Here is a 27,402-nt window from a genome sequence, read left to right on the forward strand (position 1 = left end):
ATCTACAGCAGTTCCTCATACACTTTTTCCTACCTACTTTTCAAGAACTGAGTAAATGAAACAGCTAATAAGACTGCTTCCATATATAGAACACACTTTAGTAAAATATAATGGATGTGGAAATTCTAGCATCAAAATCTTTCTTACATCACTGATTAGGAGACAGAAATTTGATGTACATTTCATATGTACATTGAAAATGAATCTGACTTCACATTTGATATACTGAAAGCCGCAAAATCTGCATGGAGATATAAACAGACCAAGGCAAATTCAGAGACCATTCTTTCTTAAACCAAATGCATCAATACTACATTTGGATAATACATCAGCAGAAGAAAAAAGTCATATGAATAAGTTATTTTTTCTGTAATATTAATATTCTAGTATTAATACATTCATGAAATTGTTTTATTCTGTTAACACCTCAGCCAGAGCATAATCCAAACAGTTGTAATTGATGAACCACTTTTTCCTGTATTAAGGATAAAATGCTTTTGGTATTTTCATAAAAAATAAAGACACTCTGCAAAAACCCAGAACAATTCTGTATTCTTGACTAACAAAGAGTAAGTATGCAATACAGTTCTAGTCTTTCCCTGACTCTATTTGGTCCTCAAGTGCTATTTGCTAGCTTTCTTTCAGTCTTCTTTTTTTTTAATTGCAAAAGAGGAATTGCAGAAGATTCCACCCCCATCCCCCCTCCAAGTAACTTTCTGAAAATCAAATCTGACTGAAGTTCATTGACAAGAACTATTCTATTGCCAAAGAACTAATTTTTAACAAACTAAGTGACATTTTCAAGGACAAACACTAATGAAAAATGATGGAATTCTATCTAATGGGGAAAAAAAAGCTGGGTTTTGTTGTTTTGTAGTTTGGTTTACTTTTAAAATGTTTTTGCTCTCCTCTAAGATATTAGGTACTTAAAGTACTTGAACAGTAAAAGAATGAAATAACCAGATGAAGAAAAACAGGTAATCTACTGTGTTAATAATATTGGTAACTTGATTTTTTAAATGGGAGAAATAAAATGGAATTCTGCTTCTAATATTTTGAAGTAAATTATGGTCACAGTAAAAAAAGCATAGCATAGGAAAATATGTAAATTATATTCAAATTTATCCTTCAGCAAAAAAGAGAAAAAACACGACCTCTCCCCACCCCCAGTATTCCACATTAAGCAATTCCAAGTGCTATGATTTCTAGATAATTTTCTCTTTGGTTTGTACTATACTATTGCAATTTTATATTTTTTGTGCCATCTGTCACAAGAAAGAACATATATAGAACAGTGGCAAAATCATGTTAAAAAGACTGTCTTGGGATAACAAAGAGAAAACTTAATGGACATGGATTTACAAATTATTAATGATTTTTCTTGTCATTTCTTGAAAAATGAAAGCTATGCACGCTGTCTCTTTCCCCAAACAGATTGCATTTTATTCCTCTGCAGTTTGTCCATCAGGCTTCACTCTGACAACATAATCCAAAACTAATCCAGAGCATTCAGTTTTCCTTGTTGGCTCTCATGCACACTGCTTAGACAAATCCTGCTACCTGTCAGCCCTCCTGTGTGTGCCAAACAGGCTGCCAGGTTAACCCCTGGGGAAGCCGAGAGACCTGCTGACTTAACCCCTGCTTCCCTTCAAATAATCCACTGTAAATACATAGGACGTTAACAGGCTAACTGTTCTAATCAGGGCTGGATCCCTTAAAATCTGTTTCATACACAACCCTTAAGAACTAGGGATCTAAGCATCACTGCTGGAAGAGGAAAGGATTGCTTCCAATAATACAAGCACTAAATAAGCAGATGGATAGAACACACTGAAAGGTTTTAATGCCCTAAAGGAGTTTGAGAAAATATACGCATAACTTCAATTGCCCACCTCATTGCTTATAAATTTTCCCTAATTGTCAGAACAAGATCAGAAATCATTTAGTACAATGAAAGCAAGTCTAATTTAGTTACAATTCAACTTCATGACAGTAAACTTTATACCCATTGCTTTTCATAAATATCAGTTTCATAAAAACTAGCTTTTCTTTGTGGAGATCCACACTGAATTTAAGTCACTAGCTAAAAGAGATTTTCATAAATAGCATACTTTACAAAAAATGACATTTTAAATTACTTTACTTTCTAAAGACATAAAATTATTTCCCAGCAGCACTTTAAAAAAGTAATTTCTAATGTTTTAAGCCTGGAATAGAGAAAAATCTGAGTTACAAATCTTTTCAAGATACTCACTCTGTACTCAAAAACCCCAAATAAACCAACGCCTTCTCCTCATTGGAATTCAAGGCACATCACTATCTGCTGCTGCAGCATCAACAATCCACAGCAGAAAATAACTTGCGTAAGCACGGCATACCGAGGAACACTTAAAAGCCACACTAAGCTCAGCCACATGAGAAATGTAATAAAACATCGCACAGCTCATTTAATGTTTGGAAGGCATGATGTCCAGGTTAATATCTGAAGTGGGGGAAGGTAGAGCAAGCCATGGGGAGGGCTCCTGAACTCTGCCACAAACAACTGGGAAGGTCCATTGTGCCTTCTGATAAGAACATTTATTTTACCTCAATTAAATTTCAGGCATTCTCTTGAGAGGAAGAAGGGAAAATTGTTCCCTCCTACGCTCTTACACACATTCACATTTATGCTTTACATATACATGCAAAGCACACAACTCGGTCTCAGGAGTCCTGGAAAATGTTTAAATGGTTTTATCCATTCTTTGAAGTGTTATACTTGTGGCAGCTAATAAATAGATCTTATAAATGCTAGACATTCCAGAGATGTTTAAAATACTCTTGCTGCTTTAAATGAAGAGATACTTTTAAAATCCCACTCTTTCTAGATGTGTTACTCATTCTAATTCCTTTCCTACATTTATATGCAGAAGCGTTAATTCTTAGTTAGCTTTAAAATTTGCCCTTGTTGCAATTTTTAGATCCCCACAAGCCCATACATAGGCAATACAGAAACAAATACTTGACAAAAAAAGTTAGTTACTTCTAAAATAAATTGTTCTGAAAACATAACTAAAGCAAATGGTTTTTCATTATATTTTTTTCCCTCACAGCTCTTCTCAAAACAACAGCTATTTTGCTGACAGTAAAGTTCTTTAAGGTCTCAGGCAGCAGTTTGTCTTTGGGGAATTGACAACTTTTGTTAGGGAGAAGGCAGTAGTTTAAAACCTATATCTTATCTCCTCATCAGATAATTTTGCTCCAAATCAGAACTTTTAATTTTCTTCCCTATAAAAGTATTTTTCCATATTATTTATTTATTACTAGTCAAAATAAAGATACGGAAGTGAGACTGTGAATGGATTTGGGGAAATCAGCCTATATACAACAATCCTTCTTTGTTTTCATTTTGATAAAATCCTGACCCTGCAAGTACATAGTGAAACTCACATTAACTTTTCTAAGACCAAGATTTTGCTCCTTTGTCTAGAGGACATAAATCCTTCTGGCAATTAACTGAAACACAACAGAGTTGTGCATATAACAGCATGTGCTTGTGCTTACTATTTTGTCTACACAAATTACAGGTAAAATACTAATGCAAAATAAATTTGACACAGTTCCATAACAAATTTCAGTGTTATATCCATAGCATCTCCTGTAAGATATTGTTTCCTCTGAAAAATAATTTTAATTCGTTAACATTTCGCAAGTATTCTTAAGCTCTGTTGAATGCCCACAGCATCAGAATTTTTAGAGAACAGGAGTCAGATAGTTTGTTAGTCAAAATACAGTGCCACAGGACTTACAGAGCTGCTGTTCAAGAAATTTATTCATGATTGCCAAATAGCATTCAGTCTTCAGAGACACTGAGAAAACGTGTTTAAAAAGAACCATACCTCAGCCACCTAGAAAATGCCTGCTTTTAAGCTGAAACACCTCTTTGCTTTTGTACGTACTGTTTTGAGTTAGGTTCATAATAGCAGGCAATGTTTGAAAAAGGTCTGTTAGAAAGCTACTAAGTTTATGCTATGGAGAGGTTCATTAGGCACAACTTAAAAGTCTGCCATTGCACTCAGAAATGGAGTTTTAGTGTGTTTGATGATCCAAATATACACGGTTCAGTGGTCAACATTACAACTGTTTAAAACGCAGTGACTAATCTGTAACTTATCAATATATTACAAACCAACGTTGACAATGCCAGGTTCTTTGTTGATAATTTTTCCTTATATAACACCAGCTGGAAAGTGTTTCCCTATTATTGATCATGCCACTTATCAGCTATACACAACATATTTCTTTGTACTTGGTACAAAATCTAAACAGTGTGGACTTGGTTCATTAACCTTTTGATATTGGGCAAAAGGGGGAGTAAGACAGGGAGAGGAGAAGCATTAAAAGTAATTTCATTGTTATTTGGATTTTCATTTTGGTCAAGACATCTGAAGGGGAAAAGGGCACAAACTTTATAGGATTGGAATAGCACTTACAGCCTGGTCTGAAATCTGTAGAAGTAAGAGGAAGACCTTCTGCTAATTTAATTTTCACTTGTTCAAGTACTGGAAAAAAGGTAAGTTTCAAAAACTTAAACAACACCCCTGTATTAGAGTGGTTTCCCCGAAGACAGATTAAGAAGGAGAACTCAACAAGGAGTTGGCAACAAAACCTGTAGAAAGCATACAGAATGTGTCTCGTAGTGTGAAAATCAAGGGAAATCCTGCACCAAATCTCAATACAGGTATTCAGAAACTATGAAGTTTTTAAAGAATATTTAAAGAGACTTACAAAAAGTTCAGTCCTCAGTAAATATTCAGATATAGTCCCCAGTACATTTTTAGTATAATTTATCAAGTGCAGAGTCAGAATGAAATTTAGATTTAAGTGTACTTGTCAGACGAATCTGATAGGACTCTACATACAAATACGTATACATCAGCAAGTAAACTGATAAGAAAAAGTAGCTAAGGTTGAAGAATCAAGCATATCACTAGCACTTTTCAGTTCAAGCTTTTTGTGTAGGAGGCAGTTCATAATGATCAGACCCCCTACAAGCTCCTTATCATTCCTCATCTCCTGCTTAGCCACATCCCCACTCCCAGTAACTTGAGCTCTTCATCCCAGTATGAACCAGTGCTCAGACATGTCTTTTTATCCTGAAATTTCTAATGTTTTTGCAAAAGGAAAAAAACTAGTGATTTGCATTAAACATTTTTATGTGTGGAGAATCTGTGTGGCAGAAAGGCCGTAACTTCAATAAAAAAGGAAAAGTAACACAACTGACTTGTAAAGTTTAATCTAAAGCCTGAAGTATTTCTGTCAGTGCCATCTCCCTGGCTGCTCTGTCAGCCTAAGCTAAACACAAAGCCAGGACAATCATGGCCTATAACTAGGACTCACTACAACTAGGAATTAAAGGCCATAATAGCAGTCCTTTTGGCCTGTTAAAATCAATGTCTCTGTATACTAATTATCCAATCCTTATTCTAGCAAACTCCCAATGCTTTTGCCTCTGTCTCGTCAGAGACACTGTAGGCACAGCTACAGATTTCCTAGTTACTATGGCAAGGTAGATCGACTGGTTACTGTGGGGAAGACACAGAAACAATTTCCTTGTTCCCTTTTCTTCTATTGCTTCATACTTGCATAGGACTTAAGAGCCATCAGAGTCTGCTCCCTCTGGTACATCGCACATGAGTGCAAAAACTTGGGGAACTGGTCCAAAACAAAATCATCTTCCTGACCACTTGTAGCTAACCTCACTGTTATTTACCCCAAGGCCTTTTGCCTTCTCCACTACAAACTTTTTGATTGCTACCTCCTTCTTTTTGACTGTGCTACAAGGTATAACCATACGTGTTTTAGGATCAGGCTTAATGGCAGGTAAATAAATTTACTGCATCAAGCATTTATTATTTTCTTCCCTAACCTAGCTACTAATCCAACTTTTTTCATTAATATGATTTACATAAATAATATATTCAGAGCAAGTTAGCATCCTAGTCAGAGGTTACTTAAAATTTAAGGAAACATTTATACTTTTATTAACTGCCCCAACACATGTACTAGCCATGGTCTCTAAACTTATTTTGATCAAGTTTTCAATGACTGCAGTGAAAAGGTTACATCAAGTGATACTTCATTAGAACCACAAAGATGGCACTTAATAAAAAAAATAAGGATTATTATTATCATTATTTAAATTACTTTTTATTTTATGTATATCCAAATCGTTTGTGGGGTTTTTTTTTTGTTTGTTTTTTGTTTTTTCTATTTTCTATTGTGCTGCTTTGAAATTATGTCATAGATCTATACACGTTCTTGGATATATGACTCTCCACATTTTTCAAGCTGTTAAATTCTCTACATTCTAATTACTTAGAAACCAATAACAAATAATTTCCTGGTGTGCTTTTTTTTTCTGGAATAGAGTTAATTTTGTTCCTAATAGCTAGTGGCAGTGGTGGTTTAGGGTGTGAGATTAATGCTGATAACACGCTGATATTTTAGTTGTTGCTCAGTATTGCTTACTCTAAGTCAAGGGCTTTATAGTGTCCTGTACTCTGCTAGTGAGAAGGTGCACAGAAAGCTGGGAGGGAGCATGGCCAGGAGAGCTGACCTGAACTGACCAAAGGGATGTTCCACACTATATAACCTCATTCTCAGTCTATGAACTGGAGGGCCAATTACTGCTTGGGGACAGGCTGGGCATCAGTCAGTGGGCGCTGAGCAACTGTACTGAATGTCAGTTGTGTTTCTTGGGCTCCCCCCCAAACCCCCATCTTTTAAAATCAGAATTATTATTATAATATTGTACTTTTCTTCTAATAATTAAACTCTTCTTATCTCAACCCATGAGTTTTACCTACATTTTCCAATCCTCCTCTCTGTGCTGTGGTGGAGGAGGGGGAGTGGATGAGCAGCTGTGTGAAGCTGAGTTGCTGGTTGCGGTTCTACCATGACAAGTGGTATTGAAATATACTACACATATTTAATTGTATTGCTTTGCAAAGGTAGCAGACATCTAAAACAAAGAAAAACTTTAGTTTATTTCAACCCACAAAGGATGAACAGTCTATCTACCAGGCTATTATGCAGTGCACCTAAAAATCATGGCTGGGCTACTTCCCCCAAGGTGGTTCAAGCCCCCTTCTGAAAATATAGTTTTAACTTTGTTTCCTGCTGTTTCCTACCGTTTCATCTAGATTTTAAAACAAAGGAAGAAGCAGGAAACAATACTAAATCTTAACACACATGTAACATGCCCAAGGAAGTAATCTGGTCTTTTGTCTACTTGCCCTCTTCCTCCATTGGCCCTTTTTCTCTTCATCTTGCTAAGAAAATAATAAACATTAAAAAAAAAAAAAAAAGACAGTGCTAGAAGACAGTAATGAATCCTATTTTTCCTGGAAATCAAAGGAAACTGGATTACAAGAAAAGTAACAGTGACTTTAACGCACTAAACCTGGCTTCAATAGCTTTTGCAAGTGGTCTCTGTTATGCCTCTCAATTCTGATACATCCTTTCCACCCTTTCTGGCAATCTCACCATTGATGACACAAAGCTTCTCTTGTCACAGCTTGATGCTTCCAAAAGTGGAAAGCTATTCCACTCTACAGTGACACATGGACAGTGTTTGGCAACCCATCTTTCTGCTCAAAGTAATATCCATTCTCATGCCCTTCACCCTCTTGCCTCAGTTTGCCCTGGCCATTCATGGAGGCTGCCTGGCAGCTGTAGAAACTGGAGTGTCAAATTCTGTAATGAAGTATTCCAGGACTGGAAAATTGGTGTTAATGTTGACCTACGGATTTGGCTAATTAAAGCAATATATATTAGATACTAATATCACTGGCAGCTCTTAGTCAGCTCTCTGGACACTAATTAGATGTTTAGCATTCCACCATATGCAATCAGTGGAAAACATTTGTAGCTCGTCAGCAAAGCTTCATGAAAGAAATGAGAAATCCTATCAACACTTTCAGCTACAGTCTTTTCCCGTATTATTCAAATGGAAAAACTGTATGTTACATGGTTCACAATAGGCTTACGCTAGCTTAACTCATAAAAGTTAAACTGCCCTTTTCTATTTGAAAAAGCCAATAAAAATTAATATAAACTAATATTCCCATCATATTTTTCCTTGAACTCCTCTAGGTGCTTAATTTTGCAGGTGAGTTTCCATTTTATGTTCTCCAGTCTCATGGTAATAGTTAGCTTAAAAGTGCTTTAACTAAAGGCAGCGGCACATGCAAATATTTATCTCCATTCTGAAGAAGTTGCTTCTCTTACATTAGTCAAGTATGTTGGAGAGAGTTTTTTTGTGTGTGTGGTTTTTTTTTTTTCAGAGCAAAAAGTAAATTGCTCAGAATAATTTTTCAGAATAAAAATATCTTTATAGGGAGATTTCTGATGTAAGAGTGTAAGTGAAAAAGAGGAAGAAAGGGAACCATTGATTTTAATATGAAAAGTATTTCAGTCACACCAGTGAAAACGGAAGTGTTTTAAGGGTATAAGAAACCATAGGATCTGCCATATCAAGTGGAAATGGAATAGAGTAAATCACTCCATCTTGTTACATATGTTGTAACACTGTAACTTCAGCTAAGTTCTCAGACTTACAGTGAAAAGAGAGAGCAGCGTGATTACTACAACACACTCCTATAAGTTGTATATAAAACCCAATCCAGAAGGCCAAATTCAAATTTTACCAACTATGAAGCTGGGTTATTTATCTCATGGGCTGCTACAAAATCTGTTTGGCATTCATGCTCTGTGTAAATGTCAAGATAGTTACCAATCACAGTCTCCATTTTCACGTAAGCAATGTTTCCATATTCTTTTGGCAAGAATTGCGCAGGCAAAGTGTCACTGCAGCAGGTCTGAACTAGATGTGTTGTACTGTTTTTGTGTATACCAGAAGTGAAACTTAATTTGTCTTTACATCAAGGGCCAAATGTTTTAAAGCTTTTAAATTAAAACTGCATACTACCTGCCATGCACAACTCAAAGTGGCAACCACTTCACTTCTTGCTGTATGCACTGACTAGTGTTCATGTGGATTACATTTTAATATTAGGCTGGAAGCTTAATTATAAAGGATTATTAACAGATCATGGGAGTATTGCAGTGAGATAGGGTCATGCAGAGTAGAATATTAAGAGCTGCTGTCTAATCTTTTGACCATTTCTCCGTAGCATTTTGGAATCATCATGCAAATAGAGCTACTCACAAAACCATTCAAGGCATTTTCTTCTTCTGCCTTCCTCTCAGAGGTTTATTGACAGACCTCCTGAAGCAAGCTGATTGTTTTGCTGGTAGGCTTTTTGGGACAGGGACCATGTGTTTCCTTCATGCTTTTGCATCCTGCTAAACATACCCCTGGAGTCAGACAGATAATAACATGCTTTGTATGTGGAAGTCCTGTGGCAGTAAAGGCACTTTGGAGGATAGGAGATAACATGTGTGAGGGACATTGGAGTCAAGATAAAATATGTGTGTACAGAAAGTCAAACTGAAAATAGGTCATAATTAAATTGCAGTAGAGTATAGGTCTAGTAAAGGCAGTCAAGCTTTATTTGATAGGAGTGACCAGAATACAAGAAACACTATTTTTCTGTAGAGGGATGCAGTTTGGTTTTAAAATAGCATTTATGTTGGCTTTTGTCACATTAACTGTGGGAACTCTGGTGGAAATACATTTAGGTACTTGAAGACCATAAGTTCAGAGATAAGCTTGGCCGATACCGTGAACAGCTTGCCTGAGAGGTAAATTGCATGCAGAAACTAAACATGACAGCCAAAGATAAAACACTTATTATGATTAATACCAGAAGATGTAACAGGCTTTACTTACTGCAGCCCCAGGAAACCTCACTTTTACCAGATAATGTTTACAACTCCAATTGCACTCAGAGGGCAAACACACGCTTTTTTAGTAGATGGTCTCTTATCTCTGAAACTTCTCACCCATGTGAATTTTAACTTCTGCATTATTCATGTGAATGTTTTAGGAAGTTTACAAGTCTGTGAGATTTTGTACTTCTATTAAAAACCTAAAACAGTCTGACAGCAAGACAAATTTTAAAGGATGCTATAGATGAGGAATGTGACAGTGTTCCTGTGCGTGGTTTATACTATGGAGATTCCTAAATGAACATTAGCTTACGTAGAAGGTGGCAAGTAAGATTCACTCCCATATGTATATTGTCCTATAAATATCTGCACAAATGACCACACTGCATTCATCTCCTATATGACAGATGACAAAGTACTATTTCATTTAAATGCAATAAAGAAAAAAATAGAAAATATCAGAATAAAATATTTTCAGTGTTATTTTAGCATCTCTTTTAGTTCTCTTTAAGTCATTCTAATTTAGATTTTTAGTTCCATTTCGGAAATTTATTTTACTTCGGTAAACAAGAACAAATCCTTGGGTGGATGATATTAATGCCACTTCTTTCAGCTCAGCAGAAAAACCAAATTATTCTTCTACTTTAAAGTTTTTTCCATAACCTGATAATAATCAGTACTTACACTAGAGGACTATGACGCCAATATAAACCAGTAGAACACCACAAGGGAGATTTTCTTCAAATATAGCTTTAAATGAGGCAGATATATTTGTTTTTCTTTTGATACAGAATGAGTAACAGACAATGTATAAAACATTGGAAAGGAATATAAAAGCAACAGACAACCCAGATGGAACATTAGCAGAGTAAAGCACTTCCTATTTGAAGTATTTTGAGTTACTTGGCCTATTCTAAAATGTGAATACATAGTGGCTGTTAGAAAAAAAATATTTAATGTCCTGATGGTTGTAGATTGGACCAGAATGGTTTTCTGATAATGATAAAATTATTTAGATAAAGTTCTGAGAGGATTATTGAACTTTTTAACAGTGTTTTTACAAAATTATTTACTTAGAGAATCATAGAGTGCCTGTACATAAGCCAAGGAGAAGATCTCACCCTCATACACACACACACACACACACACACACACACACACACACACACACACAGAGGATGTGTAGTTGAAGGAGGAAGCAGCAGGGGACACATGTCCTCCTAAAAATGCTCCCAGAGCAAGGAATCTGCTCTCACTCAGCCAGGGAGACAGACTGAATGTGCTGATGAGACATCAGCAACTCAAGGAAAGCAGCCACAGCCCTTTCTGTGTGGCAAATGGAAGCAGAAAGCAGATTGATAACAATGGTGCTGTCATCCTGGGACTGCTCTCAATCAACATAAGCAGTGCTTGAAAAACCGTGGGCAGCTGGATGGCTGGAGACACCACCCCTCCACGCCTTCATCCCTCCAGACCCCTGTGACCCCACACTGTCAGCAGGGCATTCTGCGAGGGGAGCTTGCCTGAAACCTGGGTCAGACAGGGCTCATGTCCCCATGTCACTCCCAGGCCCCTGAGAGGGTGCAGGGAGGCTGTTTTAGCAGATTTTACCAGTCTCCAAAGGCCTGTGTGACACACTGAAGAGAATCTAATAACAGTTGATTTTTTTTGCTTCTCTGCCTAAAAGAGGCAATAAAAGGGAAATTAATCTTAGCTTGACTTAGAAGAATTTTTCAATTTATTGAGGAAAAGCAGTAAAATTTATTTGATTCTACAATGACAGGTGAACTTTTTCTCCTTTTTTTCTTCTGTTTGGGACTGTCAATGTTGAGCTCTTTTTCAGAAAGCTAAAGCACCCTAAACAATGATACAATTCTGAAACCATAAGCTTAGTCACACATTTATCTCCTTACTAGTCTTTCCACAAATGAATAGTTCAGAACTTCCCAAAAAATGCAACCTGACTTTATTGCAGTTTTCATTCCACAGACTCATCTCCTGTGTGATCTCAAAATGTTCTCTCTCTTCTTTTTGTTTTCTAGTCAGTGAAATCCTGCATGAAACAAAATTTGACTCAGTTCCTGGCCTCTTATGACACTGTACATGTATGAGCAATGGAGGAAAATCTCATGAGATAAACTCCAACACTGTTGTAATAGAACCAACAATACACTATCTCCAGAGAATGTATCACTTGTAGAATAGGATTTTATTTATCAGCTTAGAGAATTGATTAAATTTCAAAATCAAACTGCTCCATATGGGTTAAATAATTTTGAACTTGTATCAGCCATATAATTGCTGATGCCATATCATTGCTTTATGATAATACAGTCCTCAAATTTTTATTTGCTAAAAGAAAGCAGAAAAAAAATAATAAAATCCAAAGCAATGAATCAAGAACTCCACACTTTTTTTTTTTTTTTTTTCTTGGTGCCTTTCCATTTTTTTTTTAATATCTTTTAACCTTTTAATCTTTTAAGTTCTAGTCATTTGTGAAAATAGCTAATAAACAACCCTGTGCTCCATATCCACTAACTTCACCAACATTTTCAGTAGAGAGGGTTCCTTAGTATGATGCCAAACTTCTGCTTAAACTGAGCCATAAGATCCACTAGTTAAAGAGTCAGCAGCACAACAGTTAAAGCATCAACCTGGTATTCGAGAGCTCAGCCTCAAATCCCAGCTCTGTACATCTAACCTAGCAAACTGAGCATCATTCCTTGCTTTCTCTTGAATGCTGACCCTTGCGATGGGCAAAATTTCTTGGAATTCAGTCATAATGTGTCAGGTTCCTCACGAAAAAAAATGATATAAAGTTTATACAAAACATTTCTCCCCAAACAGAAACAACATAGTATATAATTTCCTGGCAATAACTAAACTCCAAGATTTTTTTTTCTTAATTAAATTAAGCATTAAATCACTGCAGCAGATTTATTTTCCTGTTTGTATTTTTATTAATTAAATCTGCACCATCTGCCTCTGTTTATCTGTTTCACAGTCCTTTCATCTAGCATTGAATGTTTATATTTTAAATCCATATTGGCTTTTATGATGGATTTTGTAACTACAGAATGATGGCTGCAAAGGCAGCTGTCCTGAAAGGAATATTGAAAGCTACAAAATAGCAGCACAGAAAGCACTGAAGCACAGAAAAAAAAGGGACAAAATCATCTAACAGAATTGGTAATCGAAATAAAGCTTCCTTAACGAGAAGTCATTTAAACACAGCAGCATAAGACAGAGAGACCTCTCCTACATGAGCAAGGATGTGGGATTAGTTTCTATATACTCACATTAATTATTCAGAATGCAAACAGAAGAATTTCAGGTCTGTCAATCTAACACTCTTTTTATTAAAATAGTCAGCTTTCCCCCCAAATGGATATGAAATGGTTCTGTATCCTGTAGTAGAATGCAAGTTACAAAAAAAAGCATGTGTGTGTATAATATTTACTCATGGACTTGAGCTTTCATCATCTGATATCAATTTAGTTTTTATTTCTAGAATTTTTCTCTCTTAGAGAAAACAAATACCTCTAAAAAATTCCTGAAACTGCATAATGCATCTCTAAGTACATGGATCATTAGAAAGAGTCCTTAAGATGAGACTCATTTATCATATTGAATTTCAGGTGGTACCATTCTCCCTAAACAACTGAAACTGAGGGCTGTTTGCCACAATTAATGGAGGCAGCCTCATAATGTTCTTTCAGCATGAAACATAGAAGAAGTGTAATAACTTTTAATGCTGAATGGCTGAATAATAAAATTTTTCTGTTCTTATTTGTCATGGACAGTCATAAATTGTGATTTTTCATACAGTTTTGAACTACAATAAGTGATTGAGTTCATCTGTCAGAAGTTATACGTTGCAAAGATGTTTTTTGAGAATTTTTGGGCTGTTCCAGTAACAAATTTTTAATTAAGTTATACCTGAGAGACTTGTGGTAAGAACTTAAGTAATGGCGATTTGTTGCAACACAATAATGAAACAGTCTTGTTATATTGTTATATAGAGGATAAAAGCAATTTCTGTAAGTATAGGTCATTGATTTAAAGGTAATAGATAAAAAAGTTGAGAGGAATAGGGGAATAATTTCTCAACCAGTACTGACTGACTGAAGGTTTACAAAACCCCACATCTTTTCCTCTTTTTATACAACTCAGTGAAATTGGCCTTTTATTCAATTTAAGTCGGACATGACTAAGGCATTTGAGGTTGTTTTATTTTTTAATATCTGGAAAGGTAAGAATGGTAAGAACATGTAACAATCTAACTATCTATGAGTAACATGAACTATCAGGCTGACTCTTTCTCCAGCAGTCCTCTCCAGGTCAGTTACAACTACAAATACCAAGCCACGGGTGACATTTAATAATAGAAAGTATCATGCAGAATGGACTTCTAGAGAGGCATCATCTGTTTTTCTGTAAAACCGTTTTGGAGGAAAATTCCATTGTGCAAAGGCCATCCAGTGGGCAATGATCTGACTGAGCAGTTCTCACATCACTGCACATTAGCAGTAGAAAAATGACCTTGGTGTGTAACAAAGCCAAGTCTCCACACTGATTTGGAGAAAGAGGAAGGTTTCAGGGCTGTACTCTGGCTCCTTATCAAGTTTAAATCTTTACCAGACAAGATTCCAGTGGAAATCCAAATCCATAGGTTCTGAAGGATCACCACTTCTCCTAAATTACCCTCAGACAGCTTGTGACAGGTCTAATTTCACTAAACAAGTGCAAGCCATCCTTTCGGTGTGCTGCTTCCATGTGTCCTGAGCTGTGATGAACATACCACAGCCATTCTCGCACCCCTCATGAAAGCGTCCCACAGGTACAGCTATGGCCCTGCTGCTCAGCAAGTCAGCCAACAGAATTCCTTCTTCCCCTTGACACATGGGAGGTTTGAGTGCATACTTTTCATTAACTCAATTCAGCAGTCCATTTTGAACTGTCTTATTCTAAAGTATAAAGAAAAGCCAAACCTTCATGGTTCCAGCTCTCTGTCACTGGCCTACAAATAATCTTAAACTCAGTTTATGTCTTCCTGGGTAAATATATGTGCAGGTTTTGTTTCTGTCTACCAGATGTATTCTTTCTTAAATGTGGAATCATTCTAATTTAGGGTCTAATCACGTAAAAACTTGCCACCTTGCCTTTTTGGCCTTGCAAAACTTTTTTTATTTATTTTCATCGTAAGAACCATAAGCCTGTCAGAAAGCCATTTGAAAAAATGCTCTGGCTCAGTAGCCAGAAGTTATTTATCAAACCTGAAAAGGACAGTCTGTATTTTTTTTACCTACTTGCTAAATCTGACAAAATATATTAAGATTTCTTATTTTATAAATTAAGAATCAGTTCCTTTTACTTCAATTGTACTTAAGAAGTTCCACTGATTCTGGTGGAAGACCTGTGGAAGAATATGTATGAGACAGTAATTTTAGATTGCACAATACACTATTCTTCCCTAAAATCTATTAATCATTGACTTTGGATGCCTACTAAAATCTCCATTTTTATCATAGGTAGGAATAAACTGATACAAAACATATACCTCAAAACTCTCCAGATTTAGGCCAGAAAAAACTGAATCTATCTTTGAATCAGATATTTTGTGACTTGAGCAGAAAATAATAATAAACAGAAAAAAATGTATTAATTAATTGGTTCTCAGCTATGCATGGATGAATATCTTTATTCAGGATTTCACCTTCAGCTTAAGTGCATAAACCAGAAAAATAAATATGAAAATACTAATAGTTTTGATTTACAGATGTCCAGGCCTCAGCTGGTGACAAAGGAACTCCAGATAACTTAGAATTTCGTTTTACTTCTCCTAGAAATGAAACCTCCTATTACAGTTTTGAGCTAAGCGGAAGTATTTGTTTGGCATGGGGAATATCAGACCTTCACTGACTTCAGTGAGAAATTAGGAAGCCGAAAGAATCTTATTGTTCACAATACTCAAACATAAATTAGACCTTACACACACATACACACACTTGGGTGAAGACTTGAGGGTGTTGTTTGACAAGAAGCTCAACCTGCCATGGAAATGTGCACCTTGTTTGGCCCAGAAATCCAAATGTGTCCTGGGCTGCCGCCAGAGCAGCATGGGCAGCAGGGCAAAGGCTCCCCCTCTACTTAGCTCTCATGTGACCCCATCTGCAATGCTGTGTCCAGCTGATCTTTAAGGACCCTTCCAACCCAATCCATTCTATAATACATCCCCAAATTAGTATATGAACACAAGGGCATGCAAATTGTTGAGCGTGATAGATGGAGACTGGGCTCACTGCAGGTCAGCTTTCTGTACAAATGCAGGACCCAGCACCACCAAGACTCCAGAGAACAATCCTGCTAGGCAACCTACAGGTTTAAGAACTGGAATTCAGAACTCCCCCACTAGCACACAGGGGATGCACAGTAGCTGCAGTATATCTGACACGGCACTTGTGCACTGAAAATCGATCGTGGAGGACTGCAGGGCCTCATTGTAGGTCATTGTGGCCTCCTGTCTCAAAGGAGAACTGCTTCCAAGACAAGTAGGTATTTCTAAATTATTCCTAGGATTATTAAAGCATGCTCTCCATACCAGATGTGAGCTCTGCAGTGGCAGCTGAACTCTGCAAGTCTACTGGAGTGCATTAGAAGAGTGGGAAGCTCTATGACCACAGGAGGAATGTGAGGCTTGTCCATTCCTGGTCAATTTCAAACAGCACTTCTGTGAGTGTTTAGGAGACAGAGACATTTAGCTGTACATTTCTCTCTCTCCTCCCTTCACCCTCCCCCTCATCTTTATTATAGTAAAGTGTTACATGCGTTCAACAGAGTATTTCCTCTAACAAAATTCTTCCTTCTGCCTCAGAACCATGAACAACCTGGCACTTGGGGAAAATTTTCGGCTACTTTACCATATGCATCCTGTCTAAAAAGAAATCTGTGAACCTTTTCACTACAAAGATATAAAGGTCATCCTTCCTCTGCGCAGGTTTTTGTTCATATTTGAAAAAGAACTGCTGTGAAATACGACCTTGTTAAGTCTGTGTGAAACATCTGTAAATGTAAAAGATAACTGATGCAGACCTGCCAATTTATTTTATCTTACTGGCAATCTATTTTCTATAATGCAATTGAGATCTGACCTAAATAAGTGATATTATTTTTAATGAGGTGATGCACAACTTCTCTCTTTCATTCCTAAGTGTTTATTACAAGTAATTTCTTTAGGTAAATGAATTTATTTCTGGGTGTAGGGTTTTTTACTTCACAATTTACATATCTACTCAAATGCCACATATGAGAGTGGTAACACTATCTTTGTGCAGACTTCTCATTTTTGCTGATTTTACTCTGAGAGTCTGGCTAGCTTCACAAAGTATCCTGATAAGGTAAATTGCTCATGTCATGTGAACTATCTCACAGAAACAAGTTCTGCCAATGGCTTTAGAGTATCTGTGCCAGCAAACTGTACAATACTTAGAATTTATTATTTAAATTGGAATACAGTATTTTAAAAAATCCAGTCAATAAAGAATACAAGCCAATTATCAAGTTTCAGTTTGGGCTGAAAAAAATTGGTGAATTCTATTTGTGCTGGAATTAGCTGATGTATTCAGAGAAGTAGTCTGATATTTTCTGGACAAACTGATGAAGTTAACATGTCAAAAAAAAATCACGATTTTTTTCTCTATGTTGAAAAAGCATTGCACCATGGGATACTTTAAAAATGATTTAGGAAGGTTACTCCTTTTAATTCCTTTCAAAACCAAGCATTTCTAAATAAAAGCTACATGGGCTCTTGAATGAATTATGTCCTTTGTCAAACATTTCACTGCCAGGTCACTGCCCCCCATGAATCAAACAGGTTCGATGAAATCTGCAAATGAGTATTTCACTCTCATCAGAGAGACAGACTGCTATGGGATGGAGGTTTATTATTAAAATATGGCTTTTGGGCGACAAGCCACAACCAGTCTAAATAACCTGTGATTTGAAGGTGGAAACTGTGAATGACAACAGTAAGGACAAGGAGTATCAGGAAAGGACTAAAAACCAGTTGAATTAAATCCTACCAGGAGTCTGGTCCTACACTGCTTCACATCATCTCCTAGTCACAGACATCCTTACAAAGACAGTATGAAATTTAGACAGGTTTTTACCCTGATTTTACACTAATCTCTCATACTCAAGGGTGGACAAGCAGTTCAGATTCATATTTGCATTTGTTTTGACCTTTTTCATTTTTGAATTATACATATACTATTATCTAGATACATGGTTTTCATATATAAAATGCTATATATCAATATACAAGATCTAAATGTATATGTTTTAAATATGTATTTAGCTACACACACATATATTTCCCCTCTTTATTGCTGAAAACTGAAACTCTAAGAAATTTTCCATACAAATAAATGAAGAGAAACTTGAATAACTAGCTTTAATCTGTATCTACTGGATAATTTCTGATGTTTGCTTTCAGTTTTAAGCCATGCTTGCATATTATTACCAGTGACAGTAAAACACACATTTGTAGGTAATGTTCTAATCTCACTGCTAACTCCAGTAATCTTGCCCTGTGAAGGGCTCCTGAATGAAATTGTTTTACTGCTGATATGTACATGAAATACAATTGTTGTATATACATGGCAAAAATCACAGAAGCATAATTAAAGGAAGAGGTAAGCAGTCTTTGCAAAGGTATGCAAAACTTTTCTAGATCCTCCCTTTAATTCACAGGAAAAAATAGGTTTTTTTCTGGAAAGGGCCTATTCTCTAAGGCATTGTTTCCACAGGGAACCCACTCTGCAGGAATTCAGTGTGACTTTCCCATCGTGTGAGCAATACATACACATCTCCTGTGTAGGCAGCTCCCTACAGCACTCTTGTACTGTTTTTTGAAAGTGGGATAATCCCTCCAACCTGGAACTAATTTCATTATTATGTGTGCATGTGGGGAAGCTAACATACCATAGCCGATACTTCATACATTCACAGCTTACCTAACTATGTACCAACATCCCTACGTGTAGAGAAACTGTAATACCATAGAAGAAGACACAGGAAAGATTTTCCATTCTAATTTAATTCCTGTTTTTCTGTATTGACCTATAGGCTTCAAGCCCATTAGTTTAACATGTTTTACTCACACAATATCCATGCCTTTTGTTAGCTGAATAAATCCAGACTCCAATCCAGGAAGAAAATTTGATGTAACTGCTTTTCTGCAGAGGCTTCTGCAAGTATCTGAGTTCACATGAATAGATGTATGGTCTTGCATAAATATATCTAGATGCATAATATATTGTTATGATCTAGTATTTTATATTATAATCTAATCTTATATTATAATCTAGTCCATTACATTATAAAAACCTCTCGCATTGAAGTTGGTCAAATAATAAGCAGGTAGTACCTGTGAATACAGGGGCAGATTAATTCTGTCCTTTACTCAAGAACCATGTTACCTAGTTGAAAGCACACAACTACTGATCCTTTACAGTATCCATAAACCTCTCTAATCATTAATCTGAAGGAACATGCACGATCAGAAAGTAGCAGGGCACAATGCAGTACAGTCAACTAATGCAGCAGAACAATAACAGCAGATACAATATATAGGCCTCTAGGAATCATTCTTATACCCTCATCCAAACTGTTGGATTAATTCTGTTGATAGTTTGTCAGTGACTGATTCACTGATGGAAACACCAATGGAAAACAAAGCACAACGGAAACACTTAGCAGGTTTTGACACCCTGCCTTCACATTGGGCAGAATCGGACAGTAAATCACAGAGTATCTGAGGCTGAAAAGTAATTCTGGAGGTCTGTAGTCTAATTCCCCAGCCCAAAGTAGGCTCAGCCAGGACAGATGGCTCAGGGCGCACCTCCCCCACATGAAATCTTGTTATTTTTTCCCCTTTCTTTTCTTTCCCATCCTCTCAGCATTTTGAGTTTTTTGATTTCCCTTCTCTTGTTATAAAATATTCAGCTATGTTGTGGTGCTGAACAAAAATCACATTTGAAGCACAGAAGCTCACTAGAAAGCCCTGGTAACTACAGTTCTTTTGTACTCACATTTAGAAAGTCAAGGCTTATGTAAATAAAAAGATATTATGAGAGTTACAATAAAACCACAAAAAGTGGCCTTATAATGGGTTGGGTTAGTGCAAATAGATGAAAACTTGCATATATTCAGTGGTCTACTTTATGTGACTAAAGCCAGCCTTTCACGTCCTATGCTTTATTTTACACCTCACTGAACCCAAGAGACTGAGAAAAACTATTATCTTCTACCATGTAATTTCATACTGAATTTCAGAAAAAAAGCTGCAGTTACAAATTGGGTAGCATGAATTCAAGAAAAAGATTCAGTGGAAGCTGTTAGGGTTTGGGGACAACTCTTGTTCTGCAAAGCTCTACCAACAGCTCCCGCTTACAATAACACATTTAATTTCCTTATGTTTGACAACTGGATAATCTTTGTTGGACCAGCAAATTTTGTTTGAAAAACAGAGAGTTTTCTCCAAAAGAAGCCTCAGAGAGGAGTTTCCTTAGAGAACTTCAAGAAAAAAAAAGACAAAATGAGGTTCAAGATTTAACAGGACTTAGAGGAGGAACTTTGACCATAGCCCAGTGTAATGATCTTAGTCCAAATTAGAATGGAAATGACATCATGAATAACATGTCATTGCTTTAACATATAATATTCTTGCAGTAAACCAAGGCAATTAAAAATGAGGACAGGACAATTAAGAACTTGGCCAACAGTGAAAAGTTCCAGCATAATTTAACTAAATAAATGTAATTTGTTTAATATAAAAAGAAGCCTTATGAGAACTTTAAGAAGACCAAATCCAATTTTTAATTTGTACAAGAATCTTTTCTTTGTCCCTAAAGTGACTTCTCTCCCAATACCAGCAAGACTTTAGACAAACACACAGACAGACTACCGAGAAGCAAAGACCCAGTCCATGAAACTGTATTATGAGAAGAGCCTTGCTGACATTGGAGGGGTGAAACATGCATGACATCATATTCCTGCAAGCACACGGGCAGATTCCAGGTGTCAGGATGCCAGCCCACCGTCACTGCCATGACTGGGCTAAGAGGTGCTCCTTCCAGCACAGCTCATCTTGCACCTCGGTTTGCATGAATTGAAGCTGAGTTGATAATGTACTAACCCAGCATCTGGCCACAAGGAAATCTTTCCCCTGCTTGGCTCCAAAGGAACCAGGGCACGTTTGCAAGTGCAAAGTTGGCTGCAGGAAGAGCTTTCTAAGATGGGAGAAAAAAGGGCTACCTTTCACCCCAAACCCTGACTCTGCAAGGCTTTAATAACTGCTTTAACTAGTGCAGGTCAGACAGACACAGGATTACTTCATGAACTGGAAAAATACAAGTCACCATCAATGAGTCCTCACATCTGTGTGGAATGAATTCAGCCTCAGTTGAAGGTATGTGGGGGCAGAAAGGCAAAAGAGATCTTGCCAATGAGAATAAACACTCTGAAAACAGAGTCACTTCCTTTGTTTTTACTTCCTTCCTTAATTAATATAATAAATAATCATATTCATACCTATAGTTCAAAATAAAAAAACAGTACAACATTTTTCAAAAATGCTGAATGAAGTTATTAGGCGTTTCTTATTTATTGATAAGAAATAAGCTTGATAGTTGCTGATATAAGGCAGCAGTCCAGGACTGACATTAACCAGTGCAGACTGTGATGTCAGTGTTATAAATCATACATGGGAGTCTTGTGTTATGCAACATCCCACAAACTGGAGCACTAGCCATTATTTGAAGCAATAAAGTTAAAGGGTAAGTAGGTTACTTATTGTGTTATAGCACTCAGACTTCAGCTAGTAAACACTTAAAAATGTACAGATGGATATTGGAGCCTCTAAATCAATTTGTAGTTTCTGAAATGAAATTAGGAACCAAAGCCCAAAAAGCCATGTAACCTGACAGAAACTTTGAAAAGTAAAACAGAAGAGGCATCATTATATAATTTTATCTTTGAAGAAGAAATGCCATTAAAAGTCATAGTTGGATTCCAAAGATATAACTGTAACATGGAGCTCATATCATATTTTTAGAGGAATTATAGGTAACGAACACCCAAACAGGTATAGGATACTCAATACTACATTCTACTTCACCACATTCAAACTTCTTTAGTTTACTGCTTTTACTGTTAGGAGAAATTCAGAGTAACAAAAAAACCAAACAAACAAACCCCCAAAAAACAAAAAACAAACAAAAAACCCCCAAACAAACAAACAAAAAACCCAAAAAACCCCAAACAAAACCCAAACCAAACAAATCATAAACCACCTTTTCCTCTCAAGCATTGTTTCATAATATTTTTTAAATGGAGGGAATTGATGAATGTCATTTTAAGTTCCCAGGCTGCTCAGGGCAGGAATAAGTAAAAGAGGAAGGTAAGTTAGAAAGTTCCCTTTCAATGGAGAGAAGACACAAGCCAGAGCAAATCAGCTCTGATCTCTTTTCTCTTCAGTATTTTCATTACTGTGAAAGGGTAAGCAGAAGGAGGAATGTGGCTACTGAGGGATTTGGCGAAAGATGCTCCAGTATGGTGACATGAGAAAGAGTTAAAAACCACTGCAATTCCACAGCAGCCACTCCTTGTTTCAGTTTCATACAAAATTTAATGTTAATATTCAATCTGAAATTGGCCTACAACAAATGCTCAGTCTCCCCAAATTGACTTAACTGTATGCATGGAATCCAAGATTCCTGTGCCTTCATCATATCCAGGCACTTACATGTGCAGGAAGTGGATGTACAATAGTAGAAAATGAAAATGATGCATCTGTGCTGCGTCAGGGCATGTCCTTGAAAAGAGCTCAAAATGAGATCTAACAGGAGGGGAGGTGGCCTGCAGAGGAACTGCATGCTGCAAGGATGTCATCTGAGGCTGTCTTTAAAAAGCCAAAAAAGCTTCCTTCCTGTAGACAACCCTTACAGCACAGGCTCACAGTAATTCCTAACTGTATATTGTATTCATGGACTATAAGAATGTAGTAAAAAGGAAATTTCCCCTGAACGCAGGAATCTTCCCAAGTACTCCAGAAGCTTCTGCATTGGCTTTTCTTGCTTAAACTGCTTTTACTTTTTTTTACTGAAGTTCTTGCGTGACCTTGTGAAATCCTACCCCTTCACATGCTGACAGAATCATAATGGTAGAGGTATTCTTATCCATATGACACATCTAATGACCGGTTGAGCTAATATTGCTTTTCAAACCATACAGATCCATTCTTCTAGGGCTATTATGTTGTAAACCCATTGTTACAGGTTTCAAAATATCTTGCAAATGGTTGCTTTCCTTTTGTGTTCAATGGTCTAATTACATTGGTAATTAGTAATAATTAAAGAATATCTAAAACAACAGCCTCTAAAAAACTCATCTACTGACACCTTGCATGATGATGGGGAGATACTGAGGCTTCTATTTTGTGACATAGCAAATGCAACATTGATTTTGTGTCAGGAAAACAGGTATGACTAGTCTCTTAGGAAGTGTTCACAGGAACAGGTCCTTATTTTACTGTGTTCTGTTCTTTTGGGATACACTGATCTGGCTGGAAGTGAGCTTGCAGATCTGCTTCTCTAATTAAGAACAATCCTACAAAGGTTGGCTGCATAGCCTGCAAGGCTCACATGCTTGTTAGAATTTCAGTGGAATTATGGTGAAGCTCACTACTTCCCTTCTCAGAAGGGAATTAATGTTGCTGTTATTTCTATTGTTCCAGGGTGTAACTAGAAATTTCCAGCATCCCTACTCAAAATGTGTTTTTAAGCCAAAGGCCTATCTTTAATGAGTCCTTATTACAGGGAGTGCTTTCCATACCTATGTTTTTTTGTGAAATTCAGTCATATGGGCCCTACATTAAGTCCTTTGCACTACATCCAGGTATAAAACGTCTTATTTTTCAGTGACTCTAACTGATAAACAGGAGAGATTTACTTCAGCAATTGCTTTAGCAATAGCAGCTTTACACTGTTTTACTCTGCTAGCATCTCTGAACTGGGTTTTCTCAAAATGAGACTTTGTACCTGCCTGTAAGTTCCAGCCAAGGACTGTGGAGCAGGAAATTGGTGCTCAGTTCTGTTTCCAATCCTCTGTGCTACACACACGCACGCACACACACACACACACACTCTTTTATCCTTTCCTTATCTCTCTCTCAGCTTTGGCTCATAATCCCCACTTGAGGCCACTTCCCCAAGTCTCTCAGGAAAACATGCTATTGCAAGTCTGACTTCATTCCTGCTTTTTTCTTCTGTAGCAAAAAGCTTCTCCTTGACAATCCTTTTCATCATACCAGTACAGAGCCCAGTGTTCCTGTTTTCCACTTGGAAAACTGATGTAAATGCCTATTTTTTCATTTGATGTAGTAACATTATTTTTTGTTGTAAGACTTTTCAGCTTTATTATTTTGCTCAACTAGCAGCGTTACTTTTTTAACTCTTAGTAGACTTGAGTATTTGAGACAATTTCTCATGAGTTCTCAAGTGTTCTGCTCCCTCCATGACACTTTTACACCTATGACAGTTTAATCTGACACATTCAAACAGACACAGCATTGTGAGTTCTTGCGGTAACAACAAAATCCCACCAACCCCATTAATAATAAGAGACCAGCTCAAACAAAGAAGGGGTTAGGTTTAGACACATGCTTTAGTCCCACTTACTACAAAATAATTTTCCCCTAAGTCCTAGTACTACTACACCTTCACAAGAGATATTTCACAACTTCACAACTTACTGGAATCACAAGAGATCTAGTCTGCAGATGCTTGTCGTACTACAGGAAAATAGATAGAGTTGTAAACTTCTCTGAGGTAACTGCAGCCATCTATAGCTGTCACTATGATCGTATAGGCCATTCAGGTTATGCTCAGGTCATTTCCTGGGCACTCATAGCTCATCTGCTCTACCTGTGAAAATACTCTTTGTGTTTGCAGCCTTTTCAGCCCCAAATCAGATTACAGCAGAAGAGTTCTGCAGAACACAGACAAAACCTTTTCTCATCAAACACTGCTTTTCAATGTCAAAGTCCACAATGGAATGATATTAGGTTGCACCTCTACCTCTATCAAATGGTCTGGGTTGCCAGTATTTGTGTCTTCCAGCCAGCATTCTGCAGAAATTTTTGAACCTGAGGTCCCTGCACTGCATGTATCAGTCGTGCAGTTATCTCCTGTTATCCTTCCAACAACTAAAAAAATCCAGTGACTTATTTCACATGGCACAACATCCTTAGACAGTCAGGTCCTGTAAATTCAAACCTGTAAACCGGATCAGCTTGAAACCAGATGAATATCATAGCTGGCAGTCTTGAGCAGCCCCCAGAAAGCCTGGTTAAAGCACAGTGCAATGTAACTAAAGAGCAAAATCATCTATTTGAAGAATATAATTAAACACATGCCACATACATAAAGAAAAACACATGCATAAAGAAAAACCACATGCATAGGCTCACTTAAAAACATATATATATATATATATATATATATATATGAATCTCAGTATATACCTCATAGATGGCTAACTCTCAGATCCAAAAGGCACCTATACTCATGAAATATGAAATTCAGGCTTTATGTTCAGAGAGAAATCCTCATTCTTCGTACAAAACTTTTTTATCCCAATATGGGTGTGAGGCAATAAAACTATATGTCCTAACCATGAGACGAAGTGAAGCAAAGCTGTGCTATTGGCTATGATCCATGTTTCCTAGAAGAGAAAGAGTGCTTTGATATGCATTAAAAAAGGCTTCTCAAGACTCTAAGATAAGACTTTTCTACATTTATTTGGGTGTAAATGTATAAACAAGTGTTCACAGAATTTATACTATGTAAGTTGAAAATGCGAAAGAATATTGTTCACCTGTAAGTGATGTAATTTTACAAACTCTTTTTGTGTTACTTTGCCTTAAAGGAACTTTATAGAAAATATAGGATAGACTTTCTGAAGAGAATCAATTACTCTGAAAAGATTTTACAGGATAGTGAACTAAATTTTTTTTGTGGTGCAGTAGCATAGCAATAGGATTGCAAACCCAAGAATACAGCAAAATTCACTAAGATATTTGATAAAATCAATTATTCACAAGAAAAGGGAAATCAGGTAAGTAAAACTGGTTTTGTCTTGAGTGTTTCAACCAAACCGGTGTGCATTATATGAGGTTAAGCTTATTGACATTGTTCTCAAAAAGTAGGAGAGTACAGAGGATAAATTTAGGAACACAGTAGACTTCTAAGGGGTCTGATGCTGAAGGTTTAAGCTATTATTAAAAGGAAATATTTCTAGCTATTATGTTCGAGGAGAAAAACTACTTTCTTAAAGTCTCATAGAACAATACCACGTATGTCAATGAGTACTAACCTAGAGTGAAAACATAATGATTTTAAAAGTTGAGTTCCTAAGTGTTTACTTGTAACAAAAGCTTGTAATAAAAGAATATCACATTAAACAAATTGACCCTGAGTGAAGCAGAGGCACAACAACTCTACTTAACATTGTATGGTTTAAGACTTCTGGCCTTTAAAAACGGGAGAGATTCAGGTGTAAATACCATTTTTCCGAACTACTGTTTACTTTTCTAAGCTGCCAAAGACACCAGACTAAAGCATCTGACTTAGGAAGAGGCGGCATCAGTACTCTTCATTTCAGTTAAAATCTTTTGTTTTCGCCAAACCATACACCTGTGCAGACTTCAGCATGCAGAATGAAGTCTAAGAACAGTATTCCATCATACTGATGAGTTACAAGAGCAGCAGTGATGGTTCAAGATTTCCCAGTATTCTATTCCATTTTTACGCTGTTAATTCACAATATGTGAATAAAGCACAGAACCAACCGTACTACAGTCTCTACAAATGAAAAAGGGGCAGTGGTCCCCACCCTGAAATCTTGTAGAGCAGATATAGAAGAAAGCAAAAAAAGGCAAGTGAGAAGCAGCAGAGGTGACTTCTGACCTCCTCCAGGTTAACCATGTAGGTGTGTGACAGAGAAAGAAATGGAGCTGCCACCAAGGCTTCAAAGGAACAGTTGTGTGGCCACACTTCTCTTTTGAAGTGATCATCTGTGTCATATCCCCCACACCGAGCAGCACTGCTTTTCCCTGTAACCTATTCAGCACATCGGCAGCACAACAGCTAGCAGACCTTCCCAAAATAAACACAGCTTTGTCAGCAGCTGTTTTGGCAGCCATTCACACTGGACATTAGGATGGGCAGTTGCTTTCTTACAACGTCTCTTCCAGGCAGGTTCACAAAATCCATCTTAGTCCCTTTGCATCCCAAAGGATTCAACCAATCACAGTTTTCTGCTCTAGAGATGGCACAGGAATTATTAATGTGTCCTCCTCATTTTTGACAGGAGGCACATATAATGTGAGTTTGCTCTCTGGTCTGCCTTGGTTAATGAATGCATCTGCTATTTTATTCATCTGTATTTTGCATGTAATCCTTACACAACTCCCAGGAATTGAAACAGACCCGTTTAAGAACACTTTGT

The 27,402-nt window shown here is 36.9% G+C and overlaps 1 protein-coding gene across 4 annotated transcripts in view; it reads right to left on the minus strand.

The window, feature by feature from the left end:
- Window positions 1–27,402, minus strand: part of FAM241A (family with sequence similarity 241 member A) — a 275,269-nt gene that overhangs the window by 168,774 nt on the left and 79,093 nt on the right. Inside the window, exon 1 of one of the 4 annotated variants that reach the window (XR_010721486.1) lies at window positions 2,255–2,422. The exons of the other annotated variants lie outside the window; for them this stretch is intronic. The gene's annotated coding sequence lies outside the window, so the exon portion shown is untranslated. Of the gene's footprint in view, window positions 1–2,254; window positions 2,423–27,402 lie in introns of those variants that run through there. 4 annotated transcript variants of the gene reach the window in all.

This window comes from Chamaea fasciata, unplaced genomic scaffold, assembly GCF_029207755.1.
Source record: "Chamaea fasciata isolate MVZ Bird 193981 ecotype frontalis unplaced genomic scaffold, bChaFas1.0.hap1 SCAF_6, whole genome shotgun sequence".
Taxonomy (NCBI): domain Eukaryota; kingdom Metazoa; phylum Chordata; class Aves; order Passeriformes; family Sylviidae; genus Chamaea; species Chamaea fasciata.